Source organism: Helicoverpa zea, chromosome 10 (genome assembly GCF_022581195.2).
Source record: "Helicoverpa zea isolate HzStark_Cry1AcR chromosome 10, ilHelZeax1.1, whole genome shotgun sequence".
NCBI classification, from domain to species: domain Eukaryota; kingdom Metazoa; phylum Arthropoda; class Insecta; order Lepidoptera; family Noctuidae; genus Helicoverpa; species Helicoverpa zea.
The window spans coordinates 5,498,149-5,519,159 of NC_061461.1; the positions used below are offsets into that span (position 1 = coordinate 5,498,149).

The following is a 21,011-nucleotide window of genomic DNA, read 5'->3' on the forward strand; positions in this document are numbered from 1 at the left end:
TACAAAATGATCGACTAGCAGACACGAATCTCATGGATTCCTATTTGTTGAGCGCAAAGCGAGCTCTAGGTATCTACTACTTTTTTTTCTAACTTGCAAGTGAGCGATTTATTGCTTGCAGCTGCGTTTTTTCTGGAGCCTGGACACCATAAATCGTGTCCACTGTGCTTTTTCAGTGCACATGATTTGCAGAAAAATTGAAGGTGTAGATCAGTGCGCACTGAAAATTAAAGCGCTTTTTCTTGTTCCGCAATAATACGGAGCAATGACAAGATTGTGGTGTCACTCCAATTATATACGATTTGGTTGTCTGTTGTAAATAAATTTATAGCACGCCTTCGCTTTTATCTTGTATCATTGGATTGTTCTTTCCGTAACAATCGCGACTCGTTGTGTTTATACTTGACTCACGAGTGAATTATGCGCGTGAAGTTTTATACGATCGCTTAAAGCAAATGAATGTTGACAGTTAAAAAGTAGATTATTTATTTTATTTTCCAGGGTTTTGCAAAGAGCTTGTAGGATTTAACAAACAATTCAAGTTTAATCCACATTTCTGCAGCTTGTTAACATCTGAATTCTAAAAAGTAAGATCTAATTTTCACAGATGTTCAATACATGAGTGTGCAGTTTAAAATTTATTGGTATTCGACTTGGAAATTGTATTTTCTGGAGAGGATACAATAAATATCCGAAAGGTCGCGTTAACGAGCCGCCCCGACGCGAGACGCACGGAACAATAAAGTACGATTTTACTGAAGACTCGTGAATATAAAACACATGAGGATAAACAACATTCAATTTGGCAAACGTTGAAGAGTTTTCGAAGTGATATATTAAGACAGGGTTAAATCCTAAGAATTTTATAATAAGACAAGAGATTCAATCAAAAGGCTAGGGATTGGATTTCAAAATGCCTGTGCGCACATTGATCCGCTTACAGAGCTCTCCGCATATTTAAGTTCACGGATATCTCTCGTAGATCTCGCAAAAAGCCGCGGCGATGTACCGCGAGCAAGCTTGGGCCTGGTTAATGATTGGCCCCATATCGAACCGAAGAATCCCTTGTAAAATTACCGCCGCCTCTTAATAGGTAGGTACGTATTTTCGGCAAGATTTCTGATTCCCCTCTTATCATCTCATTTCAATCTTTCGCTTGTTATGAGTCGCTCACTTCACTTGTGGAGAGTGATTGAACCGCTTGATGTTTTTCGCTGTCAGAGATTCCATTCTTTTTTACCTTTTCCCCCTCATCGTTTCTTATTTATATTTAAATGAAGATAAAACTTCGATACAGTTTTGCGATGTTTTACAATACTGCTTTTGTTATTATTTTAAAAATTTTCTTGTGAATTCACAAATAAGTACCTTGTTGTTGTAGCTCCAAGTTTCTCTATAACAACGGATTATACCAAACATATAAATAAATTGGAATGATACAAAAAAGAAGATTATATTTTATGCAAGTATAATAATGATGGTTGCACATAAAAAAAAACATGTTGATATATTAATTAGGTACTTAAAACTTCTTACAATTTGTATAAAGTTTAGTCTTCTAATCATGCAACATCAACCGTGACATGGTTATAATCTATGATTATAATATAATATGTGGACATAGTAACATCGTAGTCACAACAGTCTACCATAACCAGTATCAATTGAAGGCTTTTATTCATGAAATGAAATCCATTTTTCACAGTGTAGTTAAGCTAAACTGCACAATGAAATTGCTCAAAAGTAAAATAAACGTAACCTCAGTTCCCAACGTTTTCACGTGACGTTGTGCGAACATTTCTGCGAACTACTGCCTTTTAACGTAACGGTTTAAAGCAATCATCGCAGTTGAGATTGAAATGTAATTTTATGTAGAAACCAGCACTCTGACCCACGGCGGTGCTAAACATTTACATCCACTCAACCTTACTTAACTGATTATCTATCGTAATAAATTATGTTCAACCCGTGAAGCGTTATACACATAGAATTATATACAGATAATTATGTGGACGTAACTACGTGTTAATGATTCATATTTATATGAACCTTGTACAAACGTTTAGTTCAACACTGTTATAAAAAAGTAAACGGTTTTAAAAGCCCGCTTGGTATTAAAATACTATCTTGTCCTAAATCTTAAAAGTCAGAGGCTTTTATAAAAAACCGTTTTGAAAATATTGCTTATAAAATCTACTTGTTTTAGGTTCTTATTACAGTTTTAGGTCAACTGAAATCATGACGAATATTAACTAGAATTTAGTCAAACAATAAGGCGCTCGGAATGAAGAGGTTTATCAAACGAGAAATCAGGTCGTTACTCAAATCGAAATGGAATAATTCATATTGTCAATATATTTATCTGAGCAGGCATACCTACATATCCTGAAGCAACAGCACAATAGTCCAACATCCTTAACAATGATATATTGACATTCAAAGACAATAAGTTGACACAAATAGGGTACATTATAATACACAATACAATGCGTGGGTGACCTAGGGAATGTTCGTGCTACCTACTGAGACACCCGGTGACTAAATATTTAACTGAGAATGTAACTAACTTAACGGGGGACAGTGCTATGTGTAATTTTCTTTGCATGAGATCATTTATAGCGCAAAATTTCTCCAATACCCCGTAAGCACAGCAGCTTCTGTATTGAATGTAATAGAATTCTTGCGTGTTTTAAAATGTGTATCTTTAAGTGAAAGTAACACAAATTTTCCATTAACAACACTTTCTGCTTTTTGTATGTTACGTTCAGGTAACTTCAATTCGGAAGTAATCTAATAGAAAAAATATATAATTGTCTTTATGTATAGTTAGAATAACATAAACAATTTAGCGATTTTTCTAATTCCGATACATATTTCTTATTGCGGTTACATTCACATGGAGTTGAAGCTATATCACGCAAGTCCATGCTAAGTACTTATTTTCTTGCATTGGGGCCGGCTTTTTTATATACCAATTTTCTTAAATAAAATACGTTTTAATTGTCACACATACACATTAATTTATTCACACAAAATCTTGTATTTAAAACAAATAAAAAAACTTTATTAAACTACCAACGCGTTTTAATTACAGTTCCGCCAACTCATACTTTATTCCACGGTCCACAGTGAGCGAATTTAAAGACTACAGTGTCATTAACGATCAAGATAAGCTTTTTGCACTGTACGAGGAGGCATTAACTCCTTAATGTTACAATATTTACTTAAAAGCGTGGCTGCTTATAGCGCGATTGGATCGAGGATACGATTTTGCATACAAATAGTCCCAAGTCCTTGAATCAACGCGAACTATGCTTAAAAAGAATTGTTCAAGATTGCATTCTTTGATAAAAATGTACTAAAAATACATTTTATTAAAAATAAGAGTTCCTTAACTTAAAGTTTATAATAAAACAAAGCATGAGCTACGCCGAGGTGTGAAAATATCATGACATGACTGGTTTCCTTGTAAGGATACCAAGATAACCAAAGTCATATTATTGTACTTACGCATCAGATGTTCACCACTGAAATAAGCTATCTGATCAACAACTACAATTAATGGTAATAAAGGATATGGTAGGGTGATAATGGTTTTTGATATACCTTATTTTTTAAATAGGTATACTTACTTGAAATAAATTGTTTAGGTTTCAAAGGCATTAAGAAACATCAGTACAGATAATGAGAACATTTTATATGCAAATTTAATGCAAAGCGATCTACTTTATTGCGTGATTTAGGAATTAAATTTATTGGGTTGAGAATAAACGGTAATTAAAAATGTTCCAAACATTTGTGCATATAAAAGCTACATGCTCAAGAAATGTCAGTTAAACTGTGCGCATACGTTAACTACTACTTAATTAAGGTAAGTATTTCTCAGTAAAAACTATTAAGGCCAAAATGTAAGACTCGTATACTTTTTTAATCTTTCTTAATAATCTCCTTAGTATTGCTGTTACAGTTATTCTCGACTCATTTATATTTGTAGTAGCCACGGATGTTAGGAAATAAAGTGTTTTTCGTAACGTTTGCATGGAATTCTCTAAATGTCGTCTTTGTAATGAGAAAGGCAAACTTCGAGAATACATTGAAAGAACGCAAGAGTAAATAATGTCGAAACCTATACAAAAGGCGGAAAAGTAGGAATGTAGTACCGAGGAATAAGTAGGCTAACCTTTCACGATCAAATAAATTGTGTACTATTTGAAGTCAAGGGTCTGAGGCTGACTGTGTGTAACTGATGACATGACACAATGGATATATAAAATGTTAAGTACATATATATACCTATTAGTTAACCCCCGTGAGAACGATAGGTACATGTCTAATTTTTCTTATTAACTAACAACGCACGTTTCATCGATTAAGAGTGTGAAATGTTTCGTAAGTAAAGTCAATTTAAAAATCCGTAAGAGAAATCTTCAAGCTCGTTTATAAATACACTTACAACAGTTACAAGTATGTAGACAATAAATAAATGTATTATAGATTTATACGTTGACAGCTAATAAGTGGCGAACAGTTACCAGTCAAAATAAATCCAACGATATTAAACGTCACCACAATCAACATCGAGTGTGTACATGTGACTACGAAACGTGGGAAACATTTATAAAGCGTTGTCAGTCCATCCGTTGACCCTTTAACGGTACCATGGCCAACTGATTGCATAACATGATTTAGTAATTTTATTTAAAATCAAAGTGTATTAGAAAAAGAGACATAAAACACTTAAGAAAAACAAAATTCCTTATAAACTCCCAGTTCAAAAAGTTGCGCCCAACGTGGGGCTCGAACCCACGACCCTGAGATTAAGAGTCTCATGCTCTACCGACTGAGCTAGCCGGGCTTGTGAGCGCTGACCGAAATAGATGAATGGTTATCGCACACACAACTCGTGGAATGACGTAGATCTGGACTCTATAAATAGATAACATTCGAGTTATTATCATTAGCAGGAACTTATTGACACAAAACAAGTTTGTTGGAATAGCTTGCGATAAATTTAACTTTACTACAAGCTACGAGGTACAACGTTTGTGTGTTCGACTACGAAAATAGTTACTCTATTTTCTCAGTGCAGAATTTCAAATCGGGCCAGACGGGGCGATGGGCGGTCCGCAAACACTTCCGAGCCGTGTAATTTACTCGTTAGTTCGTATCGGCGTCCTATAGAGACTGTTATTTTATGTAAGAACTTGGCGACCGCCCGCGGCTACACTTCAATGGAATTCGGAAAATTGTGATTTTGTAAACTTCTATCTTTTGATAGGTAAATTGTATTGTGAAGACAACGAGTATAATTTACTCGTACATCTAATCATAATGCAGAATTAAGAAGAAAAAAAGTATTTCGGATAATAAAAATACTAACTTACCCTGAAAACATAAGGGAAGAAAACAGTTATTTGCCTGCCTATCGTTTGATATTGTTTATGTGGTTTAAGGAAGTCTGATTAGCGGTCAAATCTGTTTTAAGGAATTAAAGAACAAATATTCAATTTTGCAGGCAAAAATTCCGCAATATCATAAAACCGGTATATTGGCACTAAAAACTAGAATTTCGAAATTATCATAACAATATATCGTTAAAGTGACACAAGTCTAAGGCAGGACGACTTAAAAACTTGCACGGAGACAAGCCACTAAACCTTGGTCCGAGTTGTTTGTCGGCATCACTACATAGACCGAGACGTCTCATTTAGTGCTGTCTCCTGCCCGATTTATGAGACCGTAATGCGCGCGCATCTAAGGACTACCATCCATAGAATACTGCAACATAAAATATACGCACCGTATCTTACTCATTTTCTAATATGGAACACCTAGCACCAATCTGAGTTACGGCAGTCGAGCGCAGCTATTATTTGTAACGTGATATCCCATTGAATGGAAAGATTGTAAAAGCTGATCGTAAGGCTACAATGTATAAGTCAACTCTTCCCATCGTTACTTTAATAGGAGTGGAGGACTGACAACGTGGTGCATAAATGACTAATCAGAATACTGTGGAGAATGCTCATAAAAAAACCGTCGTCGACTCATGGCTATATCTCAAGGCTATAAATTAGGTTGAGTTAAGCCTGGCCTAGATTGCCTTAAGACTTGTCAGGAGAAACGTAGCGGGTACTAACAAATTAAATGGTCCAATATAAATAAATGAAATAAGTTAAACCAGATATGGTAGCTGGTCATATATCTAACTAATAACTCGTGCATATTTGCATTTATAAGACCGAGATGCAGCGCTGTCCGATGCCTGGATGACAGTCCTTATACTATGTGAGTCCGTTACACCACTCTGTGAGATGCATTGTGGGCCCTTTCGTTACGGGGAGTTATTATGGAGATATCTTATTTGAATATTATTGTAGACGACAGATAACTCGATCTTATAAGTTTCTTCCTTATAGAATTCTTGTTGCCAATAAGAGTGTAAAGAAAGCAATTTAGTTTTTAAATTGGTATCAATTTAGTAGGTATGAACTTGTTACCTTTGCATGCTGTTTTATTTATCAATTATTTTCCCCGAGTGTAGCTCTAGACCGGAATTTTAATTTACCTGAAACAATAAAATGGAGTTAATTTTTATTCTCAAATATTATTTCTTTCTCAAATAGGTTCAAGACATTTAACAAAGTTCCACATCCAAACAATCCGATAAGGCTAAAACAAGAAACATAAAACGATCGAAGCAGCATACAACAAATATTCCACTTATCACGAGCTAATCAGAAAGTGATGAAACCGACCTTACTACTAATAACTCGACATGCAACAAAAAGATATCAAATAAGATAACCAGTTGTAAATGACATATCTTATAAGACAGTCCGCAGATAAACATATCCCGGGATCGGCGCGCTATTCATCACTTTGTACGTTAAGTTTAACAACAGTTAAATGGCGGGCCGATGACTGTGAACAATGGCTATCGATCGAAAGGATCGGTGATAGCGGGGGAGTGCGGTGCGCAAGCGGCGCGGGCTGTATGGAAGCTACTAGTAAGCGACCCTGTCATAAAATTACTGGGAAGACTTACAGATAACTGATGTGAGTTATCTTTTCATTGAAACTAAAGTAAGGAAGTCGAAAAAAAAAGATTGGATTAGAATTTTACCCTTCATGTCCAGAATCAAAAACTTGTAAAATGAAGGATTCTAACAAGTTCTATTTTGAAAAAAAAAACAATTCTTGCTTCGTTATGGAAATTGAAGTTGAATGCAAAAACTAGTGCATCGACTTATTTGATATTCTCAGAAACTATCTTTAACTTATCAGGGAATATGTTTATGCACCATATAAATATGTCAGATTTTTATTTAATGGTAACAGTAGCAGAAAACTCAATAAAAACATATTTATGTATTTCGTGTGCTACATAACTTTCTGCTAACGTTCGCCCTAGGTGTATTGGGAGAACTCGTACATTTGCACATACAAATTTAAATGTTCGCATTAGTGGTAGTAGTAAGTTATAAGGTAGTGTGGGTGCGCGTATCTGACGACAATGAGCCTGTCTCGTAAGTTCTCACGTGGCGTCGCGTACTATAAAGTAAGTTCACAATGCCGACAACTAGTACCCAGTGGCCAGTGGCCGCGCACACGCAGCCTCGAATGATGATATCATTCTCACACCGCGTATCGCGCGATTCGATCGTCGATACTACCAGTTGTCGGGATGCGGAGTGCACAGGGGCACGAGATCTTAATACGAAAATTCATATACAACATTCCTTGTCATATTTACGTTCATTTTTTGATAATAATACTTATCATGCCTATCACTGTAACTAAAACGTGATTAGTATTATGCGTATGAAGAAAAAACTTAATTACTTATTCATAGTCTCAAATTGCCAGCATTATTAAAATAGCTGACATTTTTTTCAAGAAATTATTTCTAATCTATTCCATAAAGACAATAAAATACGTAAAGCAATCTCAATCTCCTAAAGTCATTAATATTCAAAGGCGAGATGACAAAGTTAATAACACCCAATGAGCATAATGAAATGAGCTTCTTTATATTTATAATATGTATGTATCTACTTATTTTGTCGTTATTAATGCAGATATGCAAGTTCCAGAATATGCTCATTACACGACATAGGTTCGAGTTTATGGATTAGCTTATCTCATACCTATGGAGATGGTTAATAATAGTTTCTTTGCACGAATGTAGTGAGCAAAAAATATATATAAAGGGACACGCGAGATCGGGCGACGCAATAAGTAATGACTCGATACCAGCGCGGCCATCGATTGCGAGCGTTATCTCAATAAAGAGCAACAGAGTGCGTTCATTAGCACTCTGACACGGCGCAATCATAAATTGTGGTGCCCCGTCGCGACCCGCACGCCTACCCTTCTCTGCACCCCTGGTACCTGGCCCGCATTTCGACTTTTTGCCATTTCCATTGTTTTTGGTAGGAACCCCATAAACCGTAACGGGCGATCTCTGATAGCAGACGCAGGTGTTACCCTTCACACATACCAACTTAATTACACACGTTTTTAACAATATATTCCAATTCGCACAAGCGATAAGCTCGCAGCTGTGGGGTATTAGCTAAAGTTAGATAATATCATATTTAGGACCACCGTCATTCCTTTTAATGGATAGATAAATATTTTTTTAACAGCCGGAAAGATTTTCCCGCACGAGTGGTACCTACTGCAGCTTGACAACAACCAGACAGTACTAAATTACTTAATATTATAATATAACGATCATAAAGCATAAGACTTATTCACACGACAAACAGAGTAGTAGTAAATGTCACCAGATACAGCCAAATACATAAAATATTAACCAAAACTTACAAACATGGGAAGTCATTAAAGCAACCAGCATGGCACTTACAGAACTCCTATAGCCGTCTGGCCAAGCATAAAGATCAATATCAGAGTGGCTCGTTGCCAAAATCTTTTTAATATCGTCCCAGAAGCAACTGAAGAGTGGTTACGGCCGATAACAACAAAACTATTACGTGAGCAGTTCGTCCGCGAATTGGTCAGAGCGTTATCTATATAGTTGGCGGGCGCTAGTTTAATCTTATTGTAAGGGACAATGGCGAATAATGGCCCGAACAGACTTCCCTTCAAGCACTTTTGAGTTAGCTGATAAATTCCACAGTCCTCAGCTGAGTTTCGAGGGTTCTCGCGGTCGCGTATAACTTTTAATGAGTGCAGTTAGTTCGGTTTCAAAGAACGCTCGTAATAGTTGGTGTAAAATGAGCAGGCGTCGAGTGATACTTGTAAACGTAGATTGAACTTAAAATAAACCACAACACTTTGATTACTGACCCGAAGTGGGTAGTTACCGACATTAACACTTTCACTTCCAACTAATTCGTCAAGTTTATAGGACCCTCTTTACGAACAAAGGCATTGAAGGTTAATTGTAAAGCAAACCGAGGAATTTAAAAATATTCCAAATAAGTACTTGACACTTGAAAACAGAAAATATCTTGTACGCATTAACATGACACACGAGCACGAAATTTGATGTGCAGGCGGAGTTACGTCGCTGTAAAAAGCGAAATTCAACGGAGTCTATTAAAAACGACATTGGCTCGCTAAATCAAGTGCCTCTATAAAAAGGAACGTGAATGAAGGCGTTAAGTTTCACACCGCATCGCTCCCGCGCTCCAAGCGCGACGAAACGAACACCTATTATCATAAAGCAAACAAAGAGGTAGGAAAAAATCAACAAACACAAGCTTTAATGATTTGGTAGTTCTTGGGATGAATGCCAACGAAGCGAGAGAGGAAACAGCAATAAAATAGGGTTTTATTGTAGGCTCATTCATCGGTGTAACTAGAAGGAGCGTTGATACACCGCAGGCATAGTAATTAGTTGCATATTACTTCATTGACTTTCATCGGTTATTATATCGATTCTGGCAAGTCGTTCAAAGTTAGTGCGTCGTTAGAAGAGGTTATGATTATCGAGTGGTTTCACGTTATTACCTCCTAAATTTATTTGGTGTAAGGCCTGTTATACCACCCCATAAAAGTTGCAAATTGGCTACTGGCGTGAGTAATAAATTTTATATTAAACGAGTAATATTTTTAAATTTATTTTCGGTTTAATGGCAGTTTGAATGCGCTATGGAAGCCTTTAACCAGTGTCTATTCGCCTATAAACAAACCAGATTGCCATAAAAGTTATAACTAACAAAACACATAAAATACGACCACGTCCGAAAAGACGTGAAAACCAGAAAACTGCAGGAATAAAGGACGACAAATAATGGTCGAGCAAAGCAAATCATACATCTTTTATCATTAATAGGTGAATGCAAAATATTTCATCAAAATGTACCCTGAGCTACGCACTTCATTGTTGCATAAAGATAACAAACACAGTACAAGTTTTATAACACTTATGCAACATGTTTAAAACAATTGCAAGATAAAGAACACCCGGCAAACATTTGTGTGGTCCCGACCGCAACGGCTGTTTTCGGCAAAACTGCTCGCTTTCCCAGAAAATCAGCACGTGGGCGGTATGCCATATAAAATATTATGTATACAAACATTTACATCTTTTCCGACATACGTTCCTGATACAACCTTTTACCAAAATTGTTTAGGTGTTTTGATTAACAATCAACCAATTTAAAAATTATTTAAGCATTAAAATTAAGTCTTCCATACAGAATGTCATAGGAATTCGAGACTTTGTAATAACTTGAAGTGCCTTTTATGTATTAGTGATCACTCGACCACCAATGGAGACAATAAACAGGTAAATTAGTTAGAATGTAAGTTAGCGAAACGACTTGTACCTGCCGTTGCATACATAAACTAAAATTAATGCGTTGATGCATGTGTGAAATCCATTGCAATTGTATTTTGGATTGTTTTTTTTTTATTTGGTACCTATCTCGTAACAGATGTAGATGAAGTAGAATGTAAAAATTCTGAAGCAACTATTCAAATTGTAAATCAATCAACTGAAATAGGAGTGATTCATTTAGTAGTTTAAAAAGGTGTTTTCAATTACTTTTCTTGCAATCTATGCAACGTGTTCTGAAAGTAAATTAAAAATAAGTGTTTTGAAATATTCAAATGACATTAAGTCCTATAAAGGTTGCATTAAACTGAAGTGATCACGTTTAAAGGTGCTACCGTGCGACGGGATTATATAAAACTGTCACGTATGGCATTTTAAAAAAAGGTTTACATTTATTTATTTCGTCGTAGCCTTTTAAATTACTAATTCTAATAGATCATTGTGCGGGTGTTATTATGACTTTCCGGAACTTTAATAAAATAATATATTTGGTAGATACTTTTTTATTAAAACATCCCAGTTCAACAAAAATGCTAATAACAAACATTTCTTTACGAAACTAAGAAATAACGCATTCTTCTCCATATATCTTTCAAAATTCACAATCGTCACGTATTTTGTTACTCATAAGTAAAATTAATGGCACTTTTTAGAAAGATAACCAAAAAACTATTAAAAAAGCAGACACAGGAAGTATTCCCAAACAAAAACTAGGAGCGCATCCGCTTTGAATAGAGACATGACACGGCGGAATGCAATGTTTAAAAAAACTGTCTATCGCTTAATTTACGTACAAAGCTTAGCTGGACAAAGGCGACAAATATTTTACCGTGACATTCACAGCAGCGCCGAAATGTTATTAAACAAACAATTCGCCCATTCGGCAACATGTCTTCCAATAGGGGTTCATATAATTGATTCTTTCCGGAGGCGTGGCGGCTGGCCATGTCTATTGTGAGACCTCACAAAATATTCTTATTCTGCTTGAGAAGTCTGTTTGGGAAATTCCTCCTCATTTCCGTTTCTAAAGGAAACTTCACACACCGACGATGTTCGCGACAACTCTCCAAACTGAAATGAAATGGGATGTTATGACAATATGTCGGGACCATAATGCGCGGTCACAACAACGATTTTGCTGTGAAAATATTTGACCTAACAGGAATTCAAATTACTTTAGGAAAATGCCTCCTTTTTTAGTATTCAGAAACCCACAGCAATTTCCTTCTAATATAATTTTTGTGACGAATTTTATAAAGCCATCAAATCGCTATAAATATTACTCTGTATCCCAAATTAGTGGAAATAAAATATGACAAGTGTTTTCTGCTGCTAACCTGAAAATAGCAGGTATGACATCTAAGGACAGGTGACTGACAAAATGAATAACAACTGTTCCACCCACTTAATGTTGAGACATTTAGACTGGTGTCATTATATTTTTGAACCCGTTGCACGCGGCTTCTTTCACAAACATTCACATAAACGGTGCCAACCCAACTCATTTCCAATCCCTCATTATAAAATATTTAGCGATGTATCTAATTACATAAACGATACAGGGTTATTTTATTAGAAACCCCGGTAATAACTAGGCACCCGGACGCAATACGCCCCCAAGTTTTCGGTAATGACCGGTTTAGACGGACCCACGCGAGATTAATACATCGGAGGGATACGAATAATAACAAAAGTAACAACAAAAAACTAAAACGGCTGATAAATGTTCGGCTCTACCTGATCCGTAAACCAATATTCTGTAGATTGGTCCGATGCGAGCTATCGAGGCAGCGATAAAATTTTCTACAAATATAATAAATCTAGGCGATAAAATTCTTTATTTTACAAAGCGACCCGACTAATTGTTTCTGGGACCTGTTATTACAAGCAAACTTGGCCAAGGGCTACGCAACCTAATTGCCCCGACGATATGGGAAAAAAAACAATAATATTTTTTGCTCTCAAGTTAAATATGAAAATTGTAAGAATCTCATATAGCGTGATGACCGTTGATTTCTCTTTACACAAATAAAACTCAACATACCTAAACTTCCACGAAGCTGAACGAAGTGGTCATAGATATTTATTTACAAAACAAAATAAAACAAACTTCGGTAACCAGCGTTAAATTGTATTAGGTAAATGTTATGCAAACTGTTTGTCGGCAAGGGTCTGCAATAAAGAAACAATAAACGAGCGAACACCCAAAACGAAAAGGGTTTACGAATGTCCAAAAAATATTTTAAAAAGCAACTAGACAATGGACACAGGCGCATAAAGTAATAAAATAAATGAAAATTCTGAATAGCACCCATCCCAGATTGGTAAGTCCAAACCGCATAAATGAGCTAAGCAGTGGTTTCGCTTTCTTTTTTACTTTTCATTTTACTAAACAATAAAGCATAATCTTCCTTATTGTGCTAGTAAAAAGCGAAATGAAGACAAAACGTGCTTTTAATAAAATATGTATTTTTGGACCACCACCCACACAATAATTGTTTTATGAATAAGTCAAATACTATCTAAATTATAGTCATGCTACATTCTCCACTACTAAACCATAAATATTGGCTGGATTGGGCCATAGAAATTGCAATTGTAATGAAGAATTAGCGTGGACCTTAATAAACATGCCGTAGTTAATGTAAATTGTAACTAAATTGGAGCAAGTAATTAAAATCAATGATATTTATATTATTAGTTTGTCGAAGGCAAATTACAAGTTGTTCAATAGTGAGTCATAGTAATACAAAAGATATTTACAATATAGAAATGACAAAGACAATAGTTCGCTCCAAATACCAATGTCAACTTCTGAAACATACAACAAAAGACAAATTGCACGTGCAGTCAACTGTCACTTTCCAAAACATAATTTTGAACAAGACATATTTATTGAGTTCGAGTAAAACTGCAAAAATTACTCAAACAATATAATATCGTTTTGAAACAAAACTTTTTTGGATAAACAAACAATAAGCTGTTAAACAATTGAGGCAGATGACACATTTTACCCATTTACTACAAAAAAGTCTACACGTGACTGTTAGGAGAGGCAAAAGAGAACAGAAAGAAAATAGGAGACATAACCAAAATAAACAATGTCACTAGTGTAAATAACGCAAACTGAAAAAAAAAACATTGAATAACTGTAATAAATATTCGGTTGCTCCGATTTTAATTGGTGCCTTCTTATAACAAACATGCATATTTACTGCTTTCTTTGAAAACCTTTTCAAATTGAGTCATATCCATAAAACCTCATGGACGCAAACCCCAAAAGCAAACAAAAAGCGGCAGAGAGTGAAAGGACACAAGCTTTTATGAAGACAATAGAAAAATGATACTTAACAAATTCCCGATGCCGCCTTAATGTAGGCAAACAATCTCGTTCTGATTCGAACGAAAGATGACGTAAGACGTGTTATTGGGAAAGTACCCCATTGGGATGAATTTAGGAATGCCGGTTTAGTCACTTATGAAAATTTTAAGTTCGTGATTCAATAAAAGGGACACTGAGTGATGGAAAATAATGAAACACGATTTCTCAATATCACGTTCAAGAGGGAGCGCACAATCCTATCAACCGCAAGATATTTGTTATCCGAGACAGTAACAGGCGCCAAAATGTTATGACTCGGTCTCAACCGCAAAACTATTTTAATGGCTCCATTAAAAAGTGATAGTAACAAATTGTTTCGTGGCGGGTCAGTATTAGTTGGTACTTTTAGTTTAATAGATACTGCATTTGGGCAGGAAATGTCTTCATACCGCAGCTGCTTATCATTTGAATCAGTGTAGTAACTTGTTCAGATTTTTATGTCTTTGTTGATACGTGCTGGTATAAATTATTTATTTTTGTGGTAGTTTTCTATGATAGCCGAAAATTACACTGATTGACACTAGTTTCATCATTTGAGAGGATTATCTAGTGGCACTGCGGTTTATTAAAGCTTTTTTAGTTATATTCACCTGTCCTGACTGAATTGGGACTGAAAACGTATGTTTTTTTTTTCATAAAAACGAAAACGTCTTATAACCATTGTCAGAAACATAGGTAATAACGCCACTAAAAGTATCGACTCTATTTCAGGCGTTTATTTACCATCACAGGATCTGTAAGTACTTCGAAAGTTCTTTAAACAAAATTGTTTAAAATCTTCGATGATGACGTAATTCAGTTGACATTCCAAGTGTGGGGTCCCGCTGGGCGATTCATTACAATTTGTTACCAAAACAGTGTGACACGAAACAACCGCCCACGTCAATCCGTCATTAATTACTGAACTGGGACCACTTCAGTGCGCCCCCCACGTTAAGGGGAATAAAAAACGGTAGGCGCCTTCACATTCGGTGGCGGGTTTTGCATCGGCCAACGTCCCGTCCTAACAAAACAATGTCAGAATAGCGCACCATTGTCGGCTACGACTATTAGAACGAATTGCCGTACGTGCCTGGGGATGGCTCTCCCTTGCCTCTCTTTATTGCCCTTAGTTTCGCATCGCACTACTTTTGTTTGCGTTACACGTGTCTCTCTGCTGCCGGAACGTAAACCTGCCTCAGCTACATTATAAAAAATACTGATATACCATCACACGAACACTTAAACTGCTAATTATAACCGTATGACTTTAATAGCACTGCAGTAATAAACGCGCAATTATGTTACTAAGTTCTCTCATAACGAGCTTGATGTTCGTGATATACTTTATAGCAAGGGTTTATTGATACATACCGCGTTAATTAAATTTTTCTAACGCTGATCTATGAAACAGATAAAAAAAAACTCATGTGAAACGTCATATCAACAACAATAAATTCTTGGAAATGATAACAGTATTCGGACCTCGAATTCGGCTAAGTGCTTTGTATTTATTAAGTTGTTACACCTGTAATTGTACCAGGTTTAATAGTATAATGATTTTATTATATGCCAAACAAACGCTTAAGTAATGTTAGAATAGTAGATCGGTCATAAATTATTGACAAAAAACTTGACATAGAAACGCAATAGTTCCGACAGTTTCTATCTGGAATTTAAAAATATGGAACAAAAACATATTTGGTTTTATCTTTTGAGCACACGATCTGTAATGGGTGATGTTTTTGTGATCTCCCTTATCTTTGGGACAAACTCTTCGCTTCAACGGAGAGTCAGATATGCTATCTACATCTCTATTGAGTGGAATAACGGATATTGCGGGCTTGGCGCCTTGTCTGTGTCATACTTGCTAAGAAATTCTCTGGACAGTAAATTATTTCGGTGAGACATTGTTTACTTAGACAACAGTATTACCAAAGGTCATGGTATATAGCCTTAAACAAATCATTTGATTTGCCATTTAGGACTCAACAAGGTAAGAATTTTACAATTCATTTTATTTTTACTTGTACTAGATTATTTTAAGCTGATAAGCTTATATTCTAGAATTAATATACATCGATCCCTTTATTTCACCAGGTATATTTGAGCTAAATAAAAGTCTGCAACTGCACTCCGTTTTAATGTCTAAACCCCAAACCACTCCACGGTCTAAATGGGATTAAGTATCTGCTTAATTATTTTACTGATATAAATTCAAACGAATAGAGGAAGCTGCATTCAGATCCTTCCAAAGCTCACAAAACTGATTAATCAAACAGAATGTAACTGTCTAATTAAACCGACATCTGCCCAAAATATTCGCTGATAATTCAACTGTTCGCTAACAAAAGCTACGCTAAAAACACGAACGGCCAACAGCCGGGCCGCAACACAAATTAGATTCGCATTAATGAAACGTGGGCGGACGGGCGACTAATCTAACATCCCCGGGACAATGGTACAAAAAGGGCCAAACACTGAAAAATAGTTTTCGAGTTTAACGGCAAATTACACAAAATGGTCGCTATCATGGCGAGAATGGCATAAAATAAAAGTGGTCACGTAGCATTAGGGTACCGCGGCCGTCCACCAAACTTTGAAAACGATGCACCTGTTATTAACGCATCGCACGCTTTGTTCCAACACAATAGACGCTAAATTGCAACTCGAATTTCTCATATTGAAGAATGGGCGGCGTGGGCAGGTAAGCTTTTTTGTGCAACGGAATATAGCGCGGTGATTCAGTTTTCCAAACGTTCAACTTTATAATCATTTTAAGTAAAATCTAAAACAATAAGTAAACATGAAGATTTTTCTTAGGCTAACTCATATTTGGAGGATACTATGATTTATACCAACAACGACACGCATAATTGGGAAGTTAACGAGATACGTAGATATGGTAATTTTCCTCGTTGTAAATCCAAAACTAGGTATATCTAATTTATTAGATATAAACCTTTCAATTTTACTACCTCGTCGAACAACTACCACAATTAATAGACACTGGATATAAAAATCGTATTAGATCAGTGTGAATAGTAATGGCCGGTTTATGAGGGCAATAAAATCACAACAAGCTATGTCTCACACCGTCACACGAGAGATATTCGTCTATGGCTATACTAACAATCAAGATTAACCTTCTCGCCTCCTCCACTTTTACGACCACTATTAAAAATTAATTATGGAACCCTATTACGGATATTCGCAAAGTGATGTTCGAATTGTCGTCTTAAATTAAATGAGGATTCAATACATTCAACTGCCTCGTAATTGCATCGCTCCGGAATGTCATAACAGTCTATTATACCGATTTAATTAAAATAATATAACAATTTATTACCCGACTGACGTTATCATTCGTCATGTTACAAACGACGTTTGTGTAGCACAAAAAGTATCTATCGCCCGTTACATTGAATCGATTCGATTTGATTCCGTAAAAACTAAAGTGTAACACGTTGCTAACTCGTAGCATAAAAAATCAAACATGCGTCTCTTGGATTATTCTTCGTTCTGCTTTTATAAATTATACATTTTATGTGGACAACAATCGTCTGATCTGTGATTATAATAAGGGCCGCGACTCACATTCGACGGACATCACAACGTATGGGGGTAAGTATGTAAGTCATGTCGATGAATCCCATTTGGTTGGAGGCGTGCCCTGGGTGCTAGTTCTGAATGCTGCTGCATTGTAACGGTGTACTGAGTATGATTGCGTCAGTATTACACGGACGGTTTCTTCGTAATAGGTTAATGCCCCATAGACATTACACCTTGTCTATCATAACTAGTTTATCACGTTGTAAAACAGATTGGCATTTAACAGCAATGCTTGCCGCAAAATTACATTGAAAAACAACTTTCTGTTAGGTTTTCCGCAATCTGGAATTGTTCTATATGATTAATTTCATTTATCACACTACTTGTAATGTTTCATTGTAAAAAGTGGCAGGCAATGACTGACAAACTATGGCTATAACGGTTACGCTGGCTGTTTGCTAACATGACCTAACCTAACTCACGAAGCAGAGTCATAATGACGCGGCAGCGGTCTGTGCGCCAGCGCACAAAAACCGTATCGAATCGGTCACAATGTAGACTCACGTCACCGGCGCCTGCGATGCACATATCGAAAAGGTTTCACTAATCGAACCTTTAGCAAAATTGGTTCCAGTCAGATAGTATAGTGCTCAATGAATCGGTAGATACCATTCAATTGATGTTTTTGTCTTCATTATTTCGGATGCTCCAAACCTGTCAACAACAATTTAATGTACTACTTATCATAAAAACTTACTAGAAACCATACCCTCCTGATGCTGCAAGGTTTTGACTGTGTATTAAAAAGGGGCCAATACTGGTAGGCTATTTTAATCTTTTTAATTAATTATATTTCATTACTTTAACTAATACATAGCGACGTAAGCCTAAAAACCAAAATGGAATTCCTCACCTGTGCCTACATCACGAGTGGATTGAAAGACTCGTTTGTGTTCATAATCACAATTTCACGCGTACTTATAGACAGTACAAACATGTTAAACTGATGGTCACGCACTTTTTGTGTACATTGCCAGTTTAAATGGTGTTTTAACGCATAATAAGGCATACACAGTGATACGTCTCACACAGCTTCTTTATAATGTCGTGGTATCTTAACAAAAATGCAAGAAGAGGTAAGGAAACTAAGTATTATTTGAGAAATAAATGTTACAAAAGGTTCATAAAGTCTCGAATTCAATATTTATTCTTGTTTGATAAACAAATCAAACAATAATGCACGATACTGTCCAGCAAGATGGCATTATGGATCCCAATAAACGGATACCTCTGGCTCAAAGCAATATCATTGATCTGAGATTCGTAAAAGTCAGTGCGTAACATGGAACATATAAACAAGCAATATGTGAAGACGCAATTGTTCCTGTAGCATGACAACGGGAGCGCTATCACGAATGCCTGTGATCCGACCACGCAACGCCACGCTGAATAAACGCCCCGTGAAGTCATAAAAGCGAGCCACGGTAATTCCAAAGGACGCCTATAAATTCTTTATTTTATGATCGCGAGCATATATTTAATTCTAAGAGCGTCCCCACTGTTTCCTTTTTTGTCACATAAATAAAGAATTTATAGTGAATTTTATACGTCCTGTAATCAGTGTTTAAACGCCTGAACCCGGTTATGTATGGACATTAAACGTTAATGAGCCACGATGATGGGATGATGTAAATAATGTTATCATTTATAATGCTCCGCTTCAAATTAATATTCGTCTTTGATGGAATAGTTCCACAGCCTCTTTCATATAATTTTGGATTATTTAATTGTAAGCAGACCGCCTCTTTTGAAAGGCTGACAACACCAGGCCTATGTTGTCAGCCTTTCGTATGAATGCCCACACTTCCTATAGATATTAAAGGCATCACAATAGATGGCCGACGGCCGACAATACAAAGACTATTTGTACCAAAAATTCATGGTTGTATTAGTTGTAGTACGGTGTACGCACGTCTCCGCTTTACAGAGAGGTAAGCTCAATTGTTGGTATCGAACAAAAAGAACGAATTTCTTACATGTTTACCTTTGAACAATGTGCGTAGGAGCTACGAAAATGGTCGGTTGAATAAACGAAAAGATCTTGATACTTTTCCAAAAATGATTCAATGGTTCTTTGCCAAAAGATGAGTATGCAACAATTTTAAAAATGTTTAGCACTAACAAATAATGTCGTAAAACCGGAAAAATATTTTTCACGCTTAACAATCAAATGGATTTAAAAAGAATGTCTAATAGATAGATTAGACACTAGATATACTTTCTAATTAAGCTTGTTCCCTCATCCAAAGCGGATACCAGCTTTAGTTTCTGGGCAGAAATAATTATAGCAAGTTTTAAATACCTACAAATAGAATATCTTTCATATGAATAAATGATAAATATGGAACTATCACTGTGTTAAAGAAACATTTTATCAAGTCAAAAATCATGATTGTATCACAGTGATCATAGTTGTAATGCTGAAAAATTTTATTTATCTGCGATGTACTTATTATCTGACTTATTTGTCGTTTCATCACCCTAAAGCAATAATATAATCCATGTACCTAACTGTTATTTGTAAAGGTGACTTTTCAATAATTAATCTATGAAGTACGCAAGTACAAAAATATTTTATATCAAATAAGCCAATACTGGTTACTAATGATGATTATTTTTACAAAATATGAACACTTATATGAAGTTTTAATATTTTTAGGTATGGATTTTAATATTATTGTGTTTAATTTATTTTTGTAACAAAAAACGATTATTTTAATGTACCCGTACGAATCGTCAAATAAAATAAACTATTTAAACTATCAAAACCATTACGGTAATCTATAATAATACCGTAGAAGCACAAAAGGGATCGCGGAGAAGGCACCAAAGCAAACGCCCGAGAGCGGACCGAACGATTTCAGACACAATAGAGTACGGCCCTACACGTCACTGACCGTCACATTGAGCAGAAACACAAACATTTAAAATATCATCAGTTACGATTATACCACAAAAAATACAAAAAAAATATGTCCGAGTACAATTATCGTCCCCGGGAGCACAATGGTAAGTCTTACAAAGATAAACAGTGACCGCGCAGCCAAGTTTTGAGAATACGAAGTGACGCGCTATGAAAACATTTGGTAAGTACGATCGAGAATGCCATTCGGACATTCAAACATGAGCTATTCTATGCTTAGGGACGAGCATTGAAGCATAGAGTTCTGCGTACGAAACAACCGGCAGCCCTTTGAAGTAGACCACACATTCGGGATTGCGAATTAT

The 21,011-nt window shown here is 35.9% G+C and overlaps 1 protein-coding gene and 1 non-coding gene across 2 annotated transcripts in view; both read right to left on the reverse strand.

The window, feature by feature from the left end:
- Positions 1 to 21,011, reverse strand: part of LOC124633665 (lysine-specific histone demethylase 1A) — a 243,195-nt gene that overhangs the window by 70,676 nt on the left and 151,508 nt on the right. The gene's annotated exons all lie outside the window — the stretch shown is intronic.
- On the reverse strand, positions 4,783 to 4,855 carry Trnak-cuu. Its single transcript has one exon. It is a non-coding gene; the product is annotated as a tRNA-Lys (tRNA).